Below are 17,959 nucleotides of genomic sequence, written 5' to 3' on the forward strand. Positions count from 1 at the left end.
GTGATGCCTCCTCCGTGCTAGCCGAGGAGGGCTTCCTGAGGACCCGGTGCCTGTGAGGACCTGGAGGGAAGCAGGGAGAGAGGGAGGGAGCCCGCCCCAACCTCAGGAGCAGCCTTCCTCTGGGCAGGCAAAGGTCCCTGAGGGAGCAGAGCCAAGTGCCGAGAGAAGGCTGTGTATCCCTGAGATCCTGCCAGGCAAGAGCCCACTGGCCTCACAGGAGAGGATGGCTGGGCTGAGCCTGCTGCACTCCTGCAGAGTCAGGGCTTGGGGCATTTGAGCAGAGGGCCAATGCGGCTGTGTTTCACTGGGGCTGCTGCCAGTGGTGTGAGGTGGAGAGCCTGTTGGGACCGGCCCAGTGGTGGCTGTAGTGACCGCAAAGGGTAGGTGGCTTTCCTGTCTGTCTTTGTGAGGAATCGCTGCTGCATCTGAAGTGGGGTGGGGATGGGGAGGAAGCCAGGAAGGGTCCCAGGCTCCTGAGCTGGGCATCTGGAACTGGAAACAGGCAGGCACACAGGTTTGGTCATGCCAAGCTTGCCCGTGGCCATTGTCTTAGTTACTTTTCTTTCATTGCTGAGAGAAAATACGCAACACCAAACATTAAGCAAGGAAAGATTTATTTAGTTTGTGGAGGTTTCAGTTCATAATCAACTGCAAGGCAGGATGGCATGGCAGAGGGGCAGCAGTTCATGGCAGTGAAAGACAGCAAAAGCCACAAGAACAAAAGGGGGAAACCAGCCTTTCTTTCCTTACTATTGTATGCAGGCTACCTGCCCTACGTCAGGTATAGCATTCATACCTCCAATCCCAGCACTAGAAAATGAACCAATCACAAACTCTAGATTCAGCCACGTTGGAAAAGCCTAACCCCCTTGACTGCATGAAGCTTTGTGAGGACATCCAGACACAAACCATAGCATTCTGCCCCTGGCCTCACACAGACTCATTCACATCCCTCTATGCAAAAGATATTTAGTCCATCTGAAAGAGTTGCCAAAGTCCTAACAATTTCAGCATTGCTGAAAAGTCCAAGTCCCAAGTCTTCAAGATGTAAGGCAAACTTAGCTTTGACCCCTATACAAATGAAAAGTTAAACACTTACCACATTCAGTGGAACAAGATAGACATTTCCATTCCAAAAGTTACAAACAAATGAGGATACGAAAGACTGGGAACAAAGCAAGTCCAAAATCCAGCAGAGCAAACGTTAAGTCCCGTAGTTCTCCATCCAGCATCTGAAGCAATCTGTAGCACATTGTGAGGTCTAAAGAGCTTGGGTGCCTCCACTCCCATGGTGCTTCCAGCGGTTGTATCTCCCATAGCGTCTCTCTTAGGCCTGCTTTGCTCCCTCTTTGCAGCTTTCCTCAGGGGATATACATTACGGAATTTTCCAAACCTCAGTGGTCTGCAATACCATCTTTGTCTTCACAATCACAGCTTCACACACTGCCTTCTCAGGGCCTGGCCTCCCGGGCCTTCTGAAATAGGGGTGGAAGCCTTTTTAACCCCACAACTCTTGCATTCTCCATGCTCCTAAAACCAGGGCCACATGGATGATGCCAAGTTCTGCCAGCTGGAGCAGTAGCCAGGCTTCCTTCTGTCTTAGCTGTAGGGATCAAGTGCATGGATCACTGACACCCTGAATCCAGTTCCAAGTAACAAATTCTCTAGGCTACCGCCATTCTGAAACATGGTGTTCTGCAGCTTTCTTCTCAAAGCAAAGTCTTTCACTTGTGGAATTTTTAGGCTGCAAAGGATGGAGTTCAGCTGCTTCTTGTGATGTCATCAGGCCATCTTTTGTATCAAGATCAAGATTGCTGCCCTGTCTTCGTAGTCTACAGCATTACTGGCCAAACTCACATCATCCTGCTGGGCTTTCTGCTCTTGATTCTCAACATAAATCTGGCTAAAAGCCCCCAGTAGTAGCCATGCCAGTGCCTCAACATTTGACTGCCTTGAAATTTCTTTTATAAGATTGGTTTCTCCTCCATCCTTAATCTCAGTCTCAGGCAAAGTCTCTGGGCATGAGCAAAATGCAGATAAACTTTCTGCCCAGCTGTAACACATATGCTGTGGAGTCCATCCGCCAAAGCATTCCTTTCCAACAAAAAGCTTCCTAGCCTGGTCTTTACCACTTTTCTGGTCTTCTGAGGTCTGACCAGAATCTCCTATACAGAACAGCCTAAGACATTCCAGCTCTATTCCTTCAGGTGACATCTCTGAACCTTTCCAAACTCTTCCCACAAGCCATTCCCAAAGGCTCTTAAGCCACACGATCAAGTATAGTCACAAGTATAGACCCCACTTCTCTGGTACCGTATTCTGTTACTTTTCTCTTATTACTGAGGGAAACTATACAACACCAAATTAAGGAAGGAAAGGTTTGTTTAGCTCAGTTTGTGGAGGTTTCAGTTCATAATCAGCAGGCTCCAACGCAGGGTTGCATGGCAGAGGGCAACAGTTCATGGTGGCAGAAGAAAGCAAAAGCAACAAGATCAAAATGGGGGGAACAAGCCTTTCCTTATCTGGTTAAATAACCTTAGTTATTTTGGGCTCATCAGGCCCACAACCACCCAAGCAAGTGGACTGTGAAGACTTAAATAAATGAGACAATAGAAATTATTTTAGGGCTCCAGGAGGGTCTACCTCTCTTACAGCATTCAGTATTCTCTGGGTTTAGACCAAGATTTCTCTGGACAATCTATATTTACTTGGTTTACAAAGGAAGGGGATACTCAAGAAAACGTGGGAATCTAGCAGGACCTTGGGAGAATTTTCCCAAGTAGTAGATTATGTCAATCAGAACTACCTTATCTTAGGTTGGTATTTATTGTAGGAGTGTGAAGCCTGCAGCTCCAGCCTCCTTGTAGTAAAATGGGGGTTGGAGCCAGGCGTCCTCAGCTGTGGCCGTATCCTGTCCTTTGAGGCATCACAGTGTCACAGGCCAATACGGGCCTCAGCGGTGACAGTTCACTTACTGCCCATACCCCAACAAGGTACCTAAGTTTCACACAGCTCCCAGGTAAACATGGAAAGCCAGTTGGCTAATATTAAATCCTGCTCAGAGCCACTTTGTAGTGGTCTCCATCATTTCCTCCCTCATATTGTTTGCAGGCTACCTGCCCTAGGTCGGGTGTAGCACTCAGACCCCCAATCCCAAGTAGACAATGAGCCATTCACAAACTCTAGATTCAGGAACCTTGGAAAGTCCTGCACCCCTTGACTGCATGGGGCTTTGAGGGGACATCTAGACACAAACCATACCAGCCATTGGCAACTGGAAGACAGGTCTGAGTGTCAGGGAGTCCCTGCAGGGACAATCGCGTAGAACGATCAGGCCGGGAGGGAAAGGTGCTAGCATACAGGGGCCACTTAACAAATGTTGTGTGTGCATGCACCTAGGAGCAAGTAACTGCCTGGGCCATCTAATACGTGTTTTAGTGTGGGAGCAGGTGGAGGACAGAGGCAGGCCAGGGGGTGGTAGGTCGGAGGCAGATCGTTGTTTCTGTGCCAGATTCTCGGTAGCTCCGCAGCCAGGTTGGGGGAGCAGGCATCGCCAGGCGGGGCTGACTTTGGTGAGCACTTCCCCTGATACTGGGCTCCCTGCAGCTGGCCGCGGGGGAGGTGAAGGGACAAAGGAGTCCTGATGGGTGGTGGCGTTTGCCTAGAATTTATTTTCTGTACTGGGAATCGAACTCAGGACCTTGTGCTTGCCAGGCTTGCGCTTGTGCCACTGAGCTATGTCCCTGGCCCTTTTTCTTTCTTTCTTTCTCAAAGCTGTTGTTCTGTACAAGGTTCCACTGCACATCAGACATTCTTCTACTCTCGCTTACCTGGTGAACAAGTGTACGAGTACCAGCCCTTGGGCTCAGTTCACAGGTCTTCCCGAGGGAGGTGTCAGGCCAGGTAAGCTCAGGGTGTCTCTCTGGTGCCTGCCCAGGCGCGCTGGGATGTTCCGGGTCCATTTGCCTAGTAGTGTACCTGCAGGTGCCTCAGACGCGGGAGCCCCAGCAGGGGCGTTTCTGGGGTTCAGTCGTCCTGCGCTGCCTTGGGCTGCTACACTTCTTGCCACCGGTGCCGGGGTTACCGTCAGCTTTGGCTCCACAGTGAACAGGTGCTGCACGGCCTCCTGGGGGACGAGAGTTTGAGGACCTTCGCTTCTGGCACCCACGCAGAAGACGTGGAGGATTTTATCACTTGAAGACAAGCGAATGAACACTTGCACCTGTAGTCGGTAGGGCTGTAGGCTGGTGCTGGGGTCTGCGGAGCCCCACGGGTGCTGGGCATCTCCTGGGGGCGGGCCGCACTGTGCAGCTGAACGCGCCCCGCACGTGGTGCAGACCACAACTCACGCAGCCGATCTGCCTCCCATGCGCCTTTCTGAACGCCTGGCTCTGCATTCCAGGCACGAGTCAACCAGTGTGTGTTGGGGTGATTGCGCGACAGCCACAGTGTGCCTTGTCACGTTGCTTGGTTTGTTTTTTTAAATAGGATATGGCTGAGCAAATGTGATTGTGGCAGACCTGCAAACAGGAAGTGTATTTGGAACTGGGTTTCCACCTGGCCATCAGAGGGCGCTGCAGACGGTAGAGCCGCCGCGCAGGTGCAGAAAGCCAGACCTCCTCCTTCCACCTGGAAGGCTCCGTTCTGTGCCTCTCTGGGCTGCTGCTGCTGTGCTGAGGCCTACGGCTCCAGATTAAATAGTGTGCGTGTGTGCGTGCGTGTGTGCGTGCGTGTGTGCGTGTGTGTGCGCGCGCGCGCGTGTGCGGGGGGCGGGGCGTGGTGTGAAGGATATACGTGCAATTAATGTTATTTGACAGATAGTTCAGAGAAGAAAACAACAGCCACAAGTCCTCTGCCTGTGTGGTGCAGTTCTTTTCTGGTGATTTTAAATGAGCCTCAAGCAAAATGCTTTGATCAAAAACAAGGCGTCTAGGTGGTTACTGACAGTGTCAGTGATCATGGGTGGCAGGCCTGCCACGTTCCCAAAATTAATTAGCGTAGGAAGCAGCTAGCTAAGCCACTTACGCACAGCGAATGTACTCATTTCTTGTGGAATAATGTCGCCCATGCATCTTGTGGAGAACCGTGTCCAGCAGGACTTGCGGTGTGTGTGGAGCTCGTGAATGAAGATAATCCACCCGTCTCATTAGCACTGGAGATGCAGCAGAGGTTTCCACGAGGCACCTCTAGAAATTCAGCAGTTTCCAAAGTCCGATGGAGCTGTAAAGCTGGGAACGGTTTCTTTGGCTACGTCCTGGTTTACCTCTCAGCAGCAGTGCAGCCTACGTGATTGCAGGGCATGCCGGAAGCTGCCTTTCCTGCCCCTCCAGACAGAATTTTAAGGGATGCCCATTTTATGCCGTGACATTTCCGACTTTCTATCCCGGGGTTTGTTTATAGCTGAACTGTCACTGTTCAGGAGTTGATGTGTTTAGCACAGTTGAGTAAGTTCAGATAATTCAGGCAAAGATGGAATCGGGAGTGAAGAGCCGGGGAGAGACGGTATCATTCAGTCTTATGGCAATGCATGCGTCCGCTTGCTTTAGGACTCTGTTTTTGTGAAGGACTGTAGGACTCCGTGTAGGCTCAGCTCGAGTCGTCCCTGCGTGCCGGCTGGGGTGGCAGCGTTCACAGCAGGAGCTCCGATTTTCCTGCTGAGAACAGGCGGGGCCTCCGGTGGTGGGGAGAGGCGGGAGAGGCCTGGTGCGCTCCTTCTAGACCCGCGTTTTACAGTGCGGGCTGATCAGAATGCTGATCCTGGCGCACGAGGTGGCCACGCCCACCGGTTCTGAGACTCGGGGTTCTTGGGCAGCCACTCCCCTTAAGAGGCCCCAGGACTGCTGCCTGCCGCCCTGCTCTGGACACCTAGCACGCCTGCCCCCCTTTCTCCGGAAGGTCACACCTGGTCTCCAGGTGGCTTCTGTCGTCCACAGCAGAAGACAGTTTATCCTTCCACCATCGTGAGCTGCATCCAGTTGCTACTGTCTTTGTTCCTGTTGTTTGTCACTAGTTGCTACTCTGAGATCACCTCCTTCTAAATCCCAAGCATACAAAGCTGACAAAGCTCGAAAGGGATGATGAAAGGCTGGAAACGCAGGAGGTGTGGTCAAAACAGGTGCTGAATGTCTTCCTTACTTTTCTCATTGCCGAGACAAAATACTGAACACCCGCAGTGAAAGGAGGAAAGGTTTATTTCCGCTCACAGTTGCTAGAGGTTTCAGTTCATAGCTGGCTGGCTCCAAGGCAGGGCAGCGTGGCAGAGGTGCATTTCAGGAGAGACACAGTCCATGGCAGGGCAGGCAGCCGGCAGCGAGCAGTAAACAGCACCAGCAAAGCGGCCACCTTTCCCTTTTATCCGGTCCAGGCTACCAGACTGTAGGGTGGTGCCACCCAGAACTAAGCTAATTCCAATCAGTGGACTAATTTAGTACCACAAACCCTTAATTCCAGTATCACACGCCCTAGATCCAGCCAGCTCCAACAAAAAAAAAACAGAAAACAAAACAAAACACCTGTGATAGTATGAAACTTTGGTAGGATATCTAGATGAAAGCCATAACAGTGAATGTTTACATTTTGAAATTTTTATTATAATAAGAGACACACTGCCTTGGATCCCCTTCAACATGCACGCCTCACTTTGAACACACTTACCCCATCATTCTTGCCACTTTCTAAAGCAGTTCTGGAGTCCTCGTTCATGTGTATCTTTACACAAAGTGCAGGCAAAAATACGGTGAATGCTTCTCTGAAGACCATCGCAGAAAAGCTTGTGAGAAACAGGACACCGTGTGTTTATCCACCTTATTTACTGGATCTGGTACCATGTGGCTTCTCGCCCTTCCCCGAACCAAAATGACCACGGAAGGTAAATGTTTTGAGTCCATTCGGGACATCAAGGCAGCTACAACAGAGCAACTCAAGACACTCAGGATATTTTACCGTAGGGGATGGCAACTCTTAGCATATCCTTTTTAAGATGGAATAGTTCTTAGTACAGCCTTCAAAATGTGTCTTGAGAAACATCCGGGAGGGGTTGTAAAAAGTTAACTTTGCCGTCAACTTTGCCCTGGAATGTCTCTCCAAAGATAAAGAACACCCAGCCTAGATAGTCATCTATGACCCTGCCTGGGTTGTTTCATCCCTTTCCTGGCCCTAGTTAAACACTGTAACCCTGAAGGAATGTATAGGTATTGGCCAGGAGTGGTGGTGCAAGCCTGTAATCCCAGCACTCAGGAGGCTGAGGCAGGAGGATTGTTGTGAGTTTGAGACCAGTCTGAGCTACAAAGTGAGCTCAAGGCCAGCCTGAACTGCATAGCGAGACCCTGTCTCAAAAAGACCAAAAAAAAAAAAAAAAAGAGGAATATATAGGTATAAAAAGGGGAACAACAGGGGGCTGGGGATTTAGCTCAGTGGCACAGCGCCTGCCTGGCAAGCACAGGGTTGTGAGTTCAATTCCCCGTATCAGAAAAAAAAAAAAGGAGAACAACAGAACAGAGTGTAGGAAGTATATATCGTAATGGTTGGGCTCATGACAGGGGCCCGATCCAGCCACGTGGGACAAGGAAAACAACGTGTGGCCACCCGAGTCATCGACTGTAACATTTCATTCTGTTACCATGGAAACCAAAAATGTATTTAAGGTGGGAAGAAAGATGAGGTCGAGGCCGACATTTCCTGACTTGTTAGTTGAGAGATGCATGGTGTCCGCCTAAATTCAATAAACTCTGTTTGCCCTAGATAGAGTTCTTTGGTCTTCTGTGGAATTTAGCCCATCTGCTGCTGCAGGACTTCCAGAGCTGCTTCAGAAAGTGACAGAATAGACATCACAGGGCACACCTGTGTTTATACCAACACACCTCACAATAGCTAAATCTTGAAAGCAGCCTGTGTCTTTCAATAGATGAGTGGATAAGAAAATGTGGCATCTACACACAATGGAGCACTACTCTGCCGTAAAGAAGGACGAACTTCAGTCATCCGTAGGAAAATGGACACACCTTGAGACTATAATGCTGAATGAAATCAGTCAGACACACACAAGCTTCAATATGTGAGAAATGCAAATCATAAATAAAAAAGCAAAGTAAAAGGTAACTCATAGGAAACGAGATGGATCTTTTTCAAATGGGCAGGCAACTGAGAGACGGAGGTAGGGGGAAGGAGGGGAGGGAAGAGGCGGGGTGTGAGAAGAATTAGGAGGCATTCTGTCCACGAGCAGCCTCCCTCTGACGGATGTAATCATTCCGCACTGCACACATGGGCTGATAAAAAGAAACACTGATGAAAGGAATAGAGACAAGAGTGCTCACAGTGAGGAAATGCATCTTGAGGGGGATTAATGGTAGTATGTCTTCTACTGCACTGCATTTTTGAAATTTGAATGTTCCTCGCAGTTTGCTATCACCCCTGCAGTCAGAAACTGGCCCGGAGAAGTTTGCTTCCTGCAGGTTAATTTGCATCACTATATTTCTTTTAATAGTTTCACTTGCAGTGCAACACTTAGTGGTCTGTGATCTGCACGGTTGTATACAGGTAGCAGGCAGGCACCTTCCGTCTCTTGCCCTGGGCCTGCTCAGCAGGGGCAGTCCTGGTCCCCCATCTCTGTTCCTTCCTGGCTGGGGCAGAGCTGGGTTCTTGCCTGAAAGGTTTCCCCTGAGGGTTGGGGGCTGGTCCCTCCAGCACCTGAGGGGAAACCCCTAGTTATTTGGTGGCATCAGTAGCCCTCACACAAAAGCCAGGCCTGAGGTCTCTTTGTGCTCTGACTTTAGGATCTGGGGAGCCAGGGGCTTCCCATAGGTACCAGCCTGCCCCTCTTTCAGACCGAAGTCGATGCCCTGACCGAGGAGGACCCAAGCCCTGGCGCCCAGGGCTGGACTGTCCAGGAGGCTGTGGGTGGCAGGCAGGGTGTGGTCATTCTGTGTCCTGTCACCTGGCCACCAGCCTGGGATGGGTTGTACACTTGGATCCGCACCAGAGATTTCCAAGCCAACATCAGATTCTTAAACAGAGCCTTCATAAAAATGCAGAAAACCTCGAATGAAGCAAGCATTTTCACATTTTGATAATAATTGCACTTAGAGCTTTGTGGCAATTCTATAACAAAACCACCCTAGACGGGCGGGGCAGGTTAGAGGCAGTGTGCACGGCCATCACAGCAGCCCAGCACCCGTCCCCCTGTCCGGGCAAGTGAGCGTGCGGGGAAGTGCGGCCTGGGGCTGGCTGTCCACTCTGCCCTACCCGGCGTCCCTCTTGTCTCTGGCCTGGGACCTGCTGTCATGTACGGTAAGGAAACCCACCCCTCGCACAGCAGATAATCGGGAGTTCAACTTGTTTTAATAAAGAACCACAGCCACGTTTGCAAGTATGAGTGACTGAAGTCTGAGCTCCAGACGTGTGGGCCCTACCACCTCCTTCTCAGGAAGGCCTGGCGATGCGGCCCCAGGCTCTGGCCCATGCCAGCTGGTGTGGGGAAGCCCTTGCCCGTAATTCAGAAGCTGTGGGTGAGTTCATCCCAAGATTTAGCCCTCACGTCACCCCGGGGCTTGCGGGAGAGGACGGGGCCCACAGGGAGAAAAGCCCACCCCTGCAGGGCATTTTCTGAGCCCAGCATCTTGGAGGTTTCAGTTCATAGTTGGCTGGCTCCAAGGCAGGGCAGCGGGGCAGAGGGGCTTTGGATCAGCACTAAAAGAGGGAAGACTGGGGCTCAAGAAGGACTTGAGAATGCCAGGAGGGTATTATTTAAGAAGGTAATAACAGAAAGGGGCTGGGGATTTAGCTCAGCGGCAAAAGCGCCTGCCTGGCAAGCGCAAGGTCGTGAGTTCGGTTCCCGGTACCGGAGAAAAAACCAAAAAAAAAAAAGAAGGTAATAACAGAAAACGTTCCGAACCTTTTAAAGGACAGAATCCCAAGCCCCGGAAGGGCAAAGGACGACAGTCAGGTGCAGCTGAACCACAATCACAGGAGTCATCAGTAGTGAGACTCTCAAAGGTCCAAGGGGAAGAAGGTTTTCCAGGCTGTGAAGGAAAAGATAGAACAAATGAAGGTGTCCCAGTTTGTGGGAGAGCAGGCTTCCCAGTAGAAGCTCGACAAAACAGAACAGTGGCATGGAATTTTCACAGGACTAAAGGGAAACACCGAGACCAAGGGTACGGTACACAGCAGGGCTGATCTTCGGAAATGAAACACAGCAAAAGTCACTCACAGACGAACAAGCTGAGAGAGGACAGGCTCACCAGACCTGACCTACAACAGGCGGTAAAGGGAGTTCTTCAAACTGAAGGAGAAATGTCAACGAGCAACATGAAAACATCAAAAGGTGTAGTTCTCACTGGTAAGAGCAAAGATACAGGCAAATTCGGAATGCTCCAAAATTGTACACATGGTGCATAAATGATTCATATTTTACTATGAAAAACCATCAAAACTATTAATACAATCAAATAAACCTACTGATGTACTTCAGGGAACTAAAAAACATGACCAAAGCAAAACCAAAATGAGTAGAAGAAAGAAATAATAAATAACAGAGCAGAAATAAATGAAATGGAGACCAAAGCTACCACCACTGGACAGGGAGCAGAGAAAAATATATACATATATGATCAACAAAACAAAGAGTTGGTGCTTTCCAATAAAACCTTGGCCGGACTAAGAGAAAATAAAATCAGAGAGATGAAAAAAGACACAATGGTATTTTTATACATTGGAGTATTACTCAGCTATGAAAAAGATAAACTTGAGGCTTTTATAGGTAAATGGATGCAACTGGAGACCATACTCATAAGTGAAATAAATCGGAACATCAAATTGTCTCCCTAGTGTAAGAACCTGAAAGAGTAAATAAAACCCAAAAGGTACAGTAGATATTGTGAAAGAGAAAGAAATTACTCAAAGGGAAGGAACAAATGGGATAAGGGAAAGGAGAAAAGAAAGAAAGAAGGAAGGGAAAAATATATATGGATATAGAAGGATAGCTGGAATAATTGTACTGCTGATGTCTAATGATTTATTGAAAGGAACAGTTAATGCTTAAATTTTTTTGACCAATCTTGCATGTTTATATCCGGTAATCTGAACAACTGATCTGAAGACAGCAATATGCAATACAACAACCATTGTTAAATTCTTATCATCTTGTTTAGTGAAGCTCTGTATAGTTTCTAATGTTTTGTTTTATTATTTTTTATTCTCCGTAATGGTTTGATCAATCTTGCATTCTTACATCTGGTAATCTGAGCAACTTCGTTGAAGATAATAATACATAATTTAACAACCACTGTTAATTCCTATCATTTTGTTTTGAAACACTGTGTCATTTTTATTGTTTTTGCTTTGTCTTGTTTTTGTCTATGTTGTTATTTTATTTTTTTATTCTCTTTAAAATGAAAAATAAAAGAAAAAAGACACATTACAACTGACGCCACAAAAACACACAGACTCATCTAAGACGACGGACAGACAGACGCCAACATATTTGACCATCTGGAAGAAATGGACAAGGTCCTGGACACGCTGACCGGACCAAGAGGGCGTGTTGGAGAAAGGATGTCGCCGATTCTCCTGGGAGTCACACCGCCCTGCAGAAGTGCTCTGAGAATGCGGAGAATGCGAAGGCCCTTCGTGCCCTTTCCCTTGCGGAACCAGAAGCAGGAAACGTGGCCCTGGGCGCCTTCCCACGGCCTGCCACCCTGCATTCCAAAAGGAAAGCCATGACTTCCGCTCTCATCGGGGTCGCCCACCAACCCCCATGCGAGACTTCTAGTTGTGAGTTTATGTCCCCCAGGACATCGTTTACTTGCATGTTGAAAATCTGTGTGTTAAATCTGCAATGGAGCAGAAAATAGAATTTTTAAAGCACTCCCTCCTGACCTTTCTATTTTGCATTTTTAAAGAGACTGAAATTCAACCCTTGCCACGTTGGTAATCATCCATAATCATATTTTAAATGCCTCTTTCTATTTGAATCCTATTTGTTTGATGATGTGGAAATAAATTTTCTGGACTGTGATACAGTCTTGTACACTAACTGCTAAACCGGCACAGCGGCGTTGAGAATAAAAACTAAAGCAAATTCGGTTCCCGGTACCGGAGAAAAACCAAAAAAAAAAAAAAAAAAAAAAAAACTAAAGCAAAACGGACACAACTCCTGATACTGAAATCTTCTTTGTCCTTTCCCCTGGCTTTGTCTGTACATTCCTTTTAAAAATGCACTTTAAAAAGAAGTAAGCAAGCCAGGCATGGTGGCACATGGCTGAAATCTCATCACTCTTGGAGGCTGAGACAGGAGGATTGCAAGTTTGAGACCAGCCTGGGCAATTTAGGGACCTGGGAAGGGCATGTCTTAAAAAGTAAAGACAGATGATAAAGAGCCGCGGATAGAGCGCGAGAAAGGAGACACGCAGACAGGAGTCGTAGAACACGCCCCCCCGCTCCCGCCTTGCTCAGCGGTTTGACAAGACTATACTCCTCCCGCGCATGCGCGCATGGGAACCCGCTCGGAGGAGGATCCCGCTCTTCCAGCGCCAGGCCCGCAGCCGCCGTGTCCACCAGCAGGGGGCGCGCTGCGCCCGGTCGGGCCTGATGCTCCGCGCAGTGGGCCCGTGGTGAGGCACACACAAAGGATGTGTTTCAGGTCGATCCAGTGCCATCCTGTTCTCCACCACTCTCGCTATGCGTTTTATGGTACTGGGGGCTGAATCCAGGACTCTCCCGCTGCGCTGCGTCCGCAGCTCCTTGTTATTTTTGAGTCGGGTCTGGCTGAGGCCCCGGGCTGCCCGGGCCGGACTCGAACTCACGTCTTGGAGCGGCTGCCCGTGTGTGCCGCCCAGCGGAGCGCCTGCGTGCCACGCCCTGCCTCCCGCCCTCCTGACCGGGTCCTTGCCTCGGGTGCAGCAGTGATGGGAAACAAGACACGCAAGTCACAGATAACGCTTCGGTCGGCCTCATCCAGAAACTCGGCGGCTGGAAGCCTAGCTGTGCTGTGCGGGAGGCCGGCGCGGCGGGTGCAGCCGGGCGTCCGGCGGGACAGCGGGGGCGCTTCGCGGGCGGTCTCCGGGGGCGGTGGGGCGCTCGTGCTGCCCCCGCAGTTAGAGGAGTAGGTTCGCAGGTGGACGCGCGCCGCACCCGCCCGCTTCCTCTAGGTTTTCGGCCTGGGCTGGGGGGTTCTGTCCGGAGGCTGGGCCGCCCCCTCCTCCTGATCCCAGGTGTGCGCTGACCGGGTGGGCCCGCGCTGAGGGCCCCGGGGACGGGCGCAGAGCAGGGGGCTTCCTGCGGAGCCCGGACTGAGGACCGCAGAGGCCGGGGCTGTGCCTTGAAAACGTGAGCGCGGGGGCCAGGGAGATAGCTCAGCGGCATAAGCACCTGCCTGGCAAGCGCAAGGTCCTGAGTTCAACTCCCAGTGCCCCGCCCGCCGAATAGTGATAAGGCATTGGAATATGCTCTTTGCCGGGCGGGTGGCGCACGCCTGTAATCCCAGCACTCGGCAGGCTGAGGCAGGAGAATCGCTGTGAGTTCGAGACCAGCCTGGGCTACAAAGTGAGCTCAAGGCCAGCCTGAACTGCATAGCAAGACCTTGTCTCAAAAAGACCAAAAAAAAAAAAAAAAGTGAGGGCTGGAGCTGGCTGAGAGGACGAAGTGGCTGGCGGGTCAGGAAGGAGGGGACAGCTCTCCATTGCCCTTCCCCCCTCCCCTCGCCCCAAGGCTGGGACCACAGGAGCAAGAAACTTCCTGTAAGCCGAAACAGTGGTTGGTAACAGTGGTTCCGCTCCTGTGTGGAGCTGTGTGTGTGCACAATACATCTCCACTCCTTTTTACAACTCCTTTCCTCTGCCTCTCACCTCCCTTTATCTCTTCATCCCCATGTTTTTGTTGTTGTTCTTTATATATTCTGGATATTATCCCTCTGTCAAAGGGAGTAGCTGTCAGTTTTGTTTTCATTATGTAGGTTGTCTCTCTGCTGTACAGATATTCTTTCATTTGTTTTGTTTTGTTTTGTTTTGTTTTTTTTGGTCTTTTTGAGACAGGTTCTCGCTATGCAGGGTCTTGTAGCTCAGGTTGGCCTCGAACTCACAACGATCCCCCTGCCTCAGCCTTCTGAGTGCTGGGATTACTGGTGTGCGCCACCACGCCTGGCTGTTTAATTTGTTACTATACCATTTGTTGAGTCTTGCTGCTGCTATTTCTGTAATTGGGGTTCTGTTCAGAAAGTCCTTACCTATGTCTTCAGGAGTTTTACCTATTCTGTCTTACAGTAGATCAAGTGTTTCTGTTTTCATATTTAGATCTTTGTTCCTTTTTTATTGCAGTTCACTACGTGGTGAGTGGTATGAGTCTAGGTTTAATCTTCTGCATGTGAATAGCCAGTTGCCAGTTTCACCAGCACATTTTTTCCTTTTTTTTTTTTTGTCTTTTTGAGACAGGGTCTTGCTATTCAGTTCAGGCTAGCCTTGAGCTCACTTTGTAGCCCAGGCTGGTCTCAAACTTGCAAGGATCCTCCTGCCTCAGCCTCCTGAGTGCTGGGATTACAGGTGTGTGCTACCATGCCCAGCTTCCCCAGCACATTTTGTTAGAGCTTTGGCCCCTTTGTCAAAGATCAGACAGCTGAATGTGCCTGGGGTTGTTTCTGCAGCTTCAGTTCTCTTCCACTGCTTCACGCGTGGGTTTTTGTGCTGGGTCCAGAACGAATGGTGTGAGGCCTGCAGACGGAGCAGGTGTTTCCCACAAACTCTGGTGGGATCTAGCATGACAATGATTGGAACAGACCAGAGGCTGAGGGTCCCGGAGCTCAAGCCACCTTTTTCAGGACCACGGCAGCTCGTATGGTGGTGAGCTGCGGGGCATGGAGGCGGAGCTTCACCCGTCCTGTGCAGCCTGGATTTTCAGCTCCCAGGGCTGGGCGTGTGGAGGCCTGAGATACTCCTCCTCTGCCCCAAACACCCACGCTTCCCATTGCCCGTTGCTGCAGGTGGGAAGGAGACTGAAGGGAAAAGCAGCCCCTTCCAAGGCTCTGCAGACCAAGCAAGAGCTTGCCACGCGCACTGCACTGCCAGGGCTGCCCTGGAGGACAGAGGGAACTGGCGGTTAGTATTATCCCTCAGTTACTGCATGCTGATCAGGCCCGCAGTCTCCCAACCAAGTGAACATGAAGGTTTAAATAAATGAGACAAATGAAATGATTTCAGGACTCCCGGAGGAACCAACCCTCTCACAGAATTTGTGATTCTCTGGGTTAAGACCCAGAACTTCTCTGGGCAGCCTGTGTTTATTAGGTTTTTGAACAAAGGAGGGGGATACTGAAGAAAATGTGGGAATCTAGCAGGACCTTGGGAAATATTTTCCCAAGTAGTAAATAATGTCAATCAGAAGAACTACCTTATCTTTAGTCTGGCATTTATAGTAGGAGTGTAGCGCCTGCAGCTCCAGTCTCCTTGTAGTTAAATGGGGTTGGAGCCAGGCGTCCTCAGCTGTGGCCTTATCTTGTCCTTTGAGGTGTCACAGCTTCACAGGCCAATACAGGCCTCAGCAGGGACCAGTGACTCACAGAGGTTCACTTACTATGAGTCTGCTGCCCATCTCCAGACAAGGGGCCTGGGCTTTGGACAACTCACAAGTAAACATGGAAAACCAATTTGTTAATATTAAATGCTGCTCCGAGCCACTTTGTAGTGGTCTCCATCAGGGAACCCTGCAGCCCCTTGTGAAGGGCCAGTCTCTTTGTGAACGGGAGTGAGCCCTCTTAGGGTTTGAGAATCTGGTGACTTGGGCAATGTGACATAATTGAGAAGCCTTGCAATTGCTCAGAACCCAATCGTTGCAGAATGGACAGTCCTGAGCCCATGTGCAAAGTGTTTGAAGCTAGGAAGTGGCTGAAACAAAATCCACTTCTCCAAAACTCAGACTCAGCTAAACTGCAGACCAGGGTTCCTCAGCTGTGCCGATGAGCAGCCCGAAGCAAGACTTCTGACGTCGCATAGCAGAAAAAGGAAACAGTTAGTGGAAGGTTGGAGATCAGGATCACTTGACAGGGGCTTTACAGTGACTAGAAACATCTGAAGTGGTCTACTAGGAAAAGTGTACATACAAGGAGATGGTGGGTTTTAGCACAGATATGAAAACCGCAGAAAAGCTGAGGAGAAAACTAGAAGTGAGACACATAATGTCAGAAATAAATACTTAATTGGGTTTAATGACTATGTGACTCAACAGAGAAAATCACTAATTGTGAATTGTGATTAGTGAATCACAATTCACAAATAGCTTCAAATTATATAGTAAGTAATATTTGAGAATTGGCTCTTCTTCAATTTTGAAGGCCATTAGTGAATTGTGACTCACTAATCACAAGTCACATTTAGTGAATTGTGAAAAATCACCTTGTAGTAAGTTAATAGGAAGTACTGAAATGGAAATACAAAGAGAATAACAATGGTAAGAAAAAAATAGAATCAAACCAAAACTCAGCATAGAAAAAGTGTCTTAATTTGTGGGACAATGTGAAGTGCTCCAACAGGTGTATTTGGGGGTCGAGAAGGAGAAAAGAGAAAGAGGAGGAATAAAAATTTAGTGAGATATTTGCTGAAAATAGTCTAGAATCGATATCAAACTACACATTCAGAACATTCAGAAAACACACCTCAAAGAAAACAGACACCTCATAGCTCAACCAAAACTGAAGAGCAGAGATTAAGGTGAGCCGGGAAAAGAACACATTATGTGTGTGTAGGAGGACAAAGGTGACGGTGATCACCAACTTCCCAGCAGACCTAATCGTGGCCGTGCAGACACAGAAGACAATGAAAAGTTGTTTTCAAACACTGAAAGAACACGTGAGGGCACCACACAGAAGCACACGCAGACACACAACTGTCAACCTACATCCCATTTCTTTCAAAAAATAGCCTTCAAAATTGAAAGCCAATTCTCAAATATTACCTACTATATAATTTGAAGCTATTAGTGAATTGAAACAAAATATACTTTCCCCAAAGCTGAGAAAACACAAAATGATAGAAAGTGAAGACAGATTATTGGTTATCTGAGGTCATGGGTGGATGGGGAGGGTAACTAAAAGATGGGACATTCAGGATCCCTATAGTGATGGGCTGCCCGGTGTCTTAACTGCATCACTGTCAGTGTCCTGGTTGTGGTATTTTACTATGGTTTTGCGATGCTATCTCTGAAGGACATGCAGTGAAGACTGCATGGGACTGTGTGATTCACAACTGCAAATACTATTTTCTCAGAGTGAAAAGGTTAATTTACATAATTAAGACAAAGCAAACACATTTTTAAAACATAAAAGCCAAGAGTAACTATCTCTGTCATTTCTCTACAAGATATGCTAAGAATTTCCTTAGGTTAAAGAAAAATTATAACTGATCCAACGTTGTGCAGGAAGCAAAACAAAGCATCAGAAATGGTTGTGTCTGCATAAAGGTAAAAGACTGTGTGTGTGTGTGTGTGTGTGTGTGTGTGTGAGAGAGAGAGAGAGAGAGAGAGAGAGAGAGAGAGAGAGAGAGAGAGAGACAGAGAACGGAAGATTATTCTTTTAACTATGTATATGTATCCATGAATGGTAAATTTCATGATCTGAAAAAATAAAGAGAAATCCTGGAAGGAAACACCAGCCAAGGCCCACCTGCCCCAGGACAGGGACACATAAGTGTACCAAGTCAGTCAGAGGGCCAGGGGAGGAGCAGCAAAAGCAGGCAGAGGACCTGGATTCCAGGAACTTGTTGAATGCTCCTAGAAATACTGAAGCCAAGTACCTTGGGTTCTTTTTGATCAGCCAGGTCAAGGATTTACTGAAAGGGAAGTATATTCTCCAAAATGGGAGTGGTAGAATACAAATGAAAAATTATACTGCATCAAGAAAAATTTCATCACAAAATGTTATCAATAAAATAATCAGACAAGTCACAGACTGTGAAAATATCTTCCTAAGATAAAGGATTTGTGT

This window comes from Chinchilla lanigera, unplaced genomic scaffold (genome assembly GCF_000276665.1).
Source record: "Chinchilla lanigera isolate Chin_1 unplaced genomic scaffold, ChiLan1.0 scaffold00103, whole genome shotgun sequence".
In the NCBI taxonomy this organism is placed as follows: domain Eukaryota; kingdom Metazoa; phylum Chordata; class Mammalia; order Rodentia; family Chinchillidae; genus Chinchilla; species Chinchilla lanigera.